Raw genomic sequence first — 3,174 nt, 5'->3', positions numbered from 1 at the left:
AATGAGACACAAAACCAGTGTCTATTGAATCTCTTCTTTTTGGTGTTTAGTGGATGTGACAGGTTATATCCCAGATGTTTCCCTGAAATCATGCCTCTGAGCCTGCTGGTCTGCCCTCTGGGGCACCTAACTACTTTGTCCTCCTGGGCCAGAAGCTCTGGTCTCCCCAAGCAAAGACACAGAGTACAGGAAACAGGCCTCCAGCAGAACAACACAGGTACTGAACCAGTTCAGCTGTGGGAGAGCTCAACTAAAGGAGTACACCCAGGAGTACAGCCCCATTGAGCACCAAAACCCCCAAATAAATCCATCTTGCTCTGTATAAAAGTTTTACGCTGAGAAAGTTGATAAGATTTGCACTCTTTATCAGTGAAAGACAGATATTCACAATGGTTGCTTCCCCTCTCTGTACCAATTATTTACACTGGGTTTGATAATAAATAAAATGGCTTTTATTAAATATAAAAAGAAGGATTTAAGTGATTGCACATGATAACAGACAGACAAAAATAAATTACTAAGCAAAAAATAAAATAAAATAAAGCACGCCGGTTAATCCTAATTCATGAAGAAAATTGTTACATGCAAATTCTTAAGCAACAGTAATTTTAATCATATTTTTCACAAGCTAAGCAGCTTACTAGCTTGGGCCTGATCTTTCTCCCTATTCAGTCTTAGATGTTTCCAGCAAGCATTCTGGGTGATAAGTGGGCGGGAGCGGGGTGTCTCCTGATGTCTGGCAACAGGAACTCTTGTTGGGTTTCCTACCATTATATCCCCTTTGCCTACAGCAGGAATTCTTTGTGTTCAGTTCAAACTTTTCTCACATTGAGTAGAAAAATTACAAGATCCAAAATGGGTTCCAGCATCAGGTGGCCTGGCCACATGTCCTGGCAGGACCAACCACTGTCCAGGTTTGCAGGAAAAACAAGATTATTCACAGGTTGTTGGTTTGAGTATTGAACCATTATGCTTCCAGAGCACTACTAATGGCTCTCATTAGCACATTTAGATTTATAAACAGATGTATATTTCGTATTTCTAGCTTCATGTACAAGAATGATAAATGTACAGAACACACATTTAGCAGATTGTAACTTTAAAAATGATATGTCACGATGCATTTTGCCTAAGGGGTCTTCATAATGTTATGTATATTCATATTCATGACCCAATTTTCATAAAGAAGGGAGGGGACCCAGTGACAGTCAAGTTCTGAATTTAAGCTCCGAGGTTTGTCTTTTGAAGATTTTATGCTAGTTTCCTTAGAAGAAATTGTTTTGTGTAAAGTGTTTTCTCACGAGTCCTAGACTATGTCTACACTCGCGGCTTCTTGCTCAAGAACATCTTACACAAGGGTTCTTGTGCAAGAAGTCTTGCGCAAGAAAACATCCACACTGCCATGTGCGCGCTGTGCTTTTGCACAAGAGCTCCCATGGCAGTGTGGATGCTCTCTTGCGCAAGAAAGCTCCAATGGCCATTTTAGCCATAGGGCTTTCTTGTGTAAGAAATCCCTGCTGAGCATCCACATTGAACTCTTGCACAAGAGCTCCTGCACAAGAGGGCTTACACCTGTTAAAAAAGAGTGTAGCTCTTGCACAAGAAGCCCTCTCTTACCATGCTGTACTGTAAATTTCCTTGCACAAGAGTGGGTGGGCAGTGTAGATGCACTGCGGATTCTTGCGCAAAAATGGCCACACTTGCGCAAGAAGCCGCAAGTGTAGACATAGCTCTAGGGTGGTCTTGTCTTTTATCATTTTTCTTTGTGAGTTCATTCAAAAGCACAGTGATTGTTTAGTTTCACCCACATAACTGTTGTTGTGGCATTTGATGTACTGGATGGAGTATCCCTCGTGTTGTGCTAGACATATGTAAGATCCATGGGTCTTGAAAGGCATAGTGTGGAGAGTATTGATCAGAACAGCAGTGGAGATATGGCTGCAGGTTTTGCATTTATTATTATGGCAGGGCCTCGTGCAATGTTGAGTCGATGTGTCTTACTCTGCCGGGAGCTTGATTTTGATGATCAATCTAGTGAGGTTGATGGATTGTTTGAAGGAAGAAGCATAAACACTGACTTCTTCTCTAGCCTCTGCAGCCCAGACCCTGCCCCCACTCCATTTTTTCCACAAGACCTGCCCCCATCTCTTCCTGCCTCTGCTCCATCCCCCTACCACTTCATTCCCCCATGAGGCTTGCCTCCCCCGCAGCGGGAAGCAAGCGCTGGTATGCAAACCTCATGGCGGGGGGGAGGGGATGCACAGGGTTGGAATGCAAGTGCAGGCTCCTCACTGTGTGTGTGAGTTGGGCAGTCCTGAACCCATGGCCCACCTGCAAGACAGTCGTCCGTAGACCACATTTTGAGAACCACTGTGCGAGGGTAATCCTCCCTGGGTGTCCTTGAGGAAAACATGAGAAGGGAACAGTCAGGCTTTCGTAGGGGTTTCTCCACAGTGGACCACATTTGTGTGTCACACATATGACCGAAAAGTGTAGTGATACAAGATCCCACTATGTTTGTTGTTCATTGACTTAAAAAAAAGCCTTTGACTTGGTGGAACAAAATGCAGCTCTAAATGCTCTCCTTTTGCAGGGTGTCTCCTCTGTGTATGTTAGAATCATGCAAGATTCCATGATGGAGGCAACTATGGAAATTACACTTTTTGATGATCCCTTGATTATTGAAGTTAAACAAGGAATAAAGCAGGGGAACATTTGTTCACTGAAGTTGTTTGCCAGCATCCTGGATAATGTCCTGCAGATGGTCAAAGTGAAAGATGGATTTCTGATAGGTGACGAGATTCTTCAGCTGCTCCTTTTCACAGATGACATTGTCCTAATGGCGTTGAAATCTGAAACATTGCAAACCTTCTTCAGTGACATCAGCAAGAATGTGAAGGAGATTGGCCTGAAAATCCACAGTGGAAAAACAAAGTGGATGAAAAACGCATATTGTCCAGAGTACGTCATGCAGCTGGATGGACAGTCCATCAAGTTAGTGGATCAATATGTATATCTTGGACAAGCATTGCAGATGGACAATGAGTTGGGCCTGGAGTTGAGCAGCAGGAGGAGGAGGTCAGATTAGATTGGATTGCCTTTGGGAGTCTGCGCAGTGTTTTTGTTGATTCCAAACTTTCCACCACCGCAAAAGCCCATCTTTTTAACACCAGT

The sequence above is a fragment of the Pelodiscus sinensis genome, chromosome 9 (assembly GCF_052426305.1).
Source record: "Pelodiscus sinensis isolate ZL-2025 chromosome 9, ASM5242630v1, whole genome shotgun sequence".
Classification (NCBI taxonomy): Eukaryota; Metazoa; Chordata; order Testudines; family Trionychidae; genus Pelodiscus; species Pelodiscus sinensis.
The sequence above is the reverse complement of the archived record's forward strand: the minus strand, read 5'-3'. Positions refer to the sequence as shown.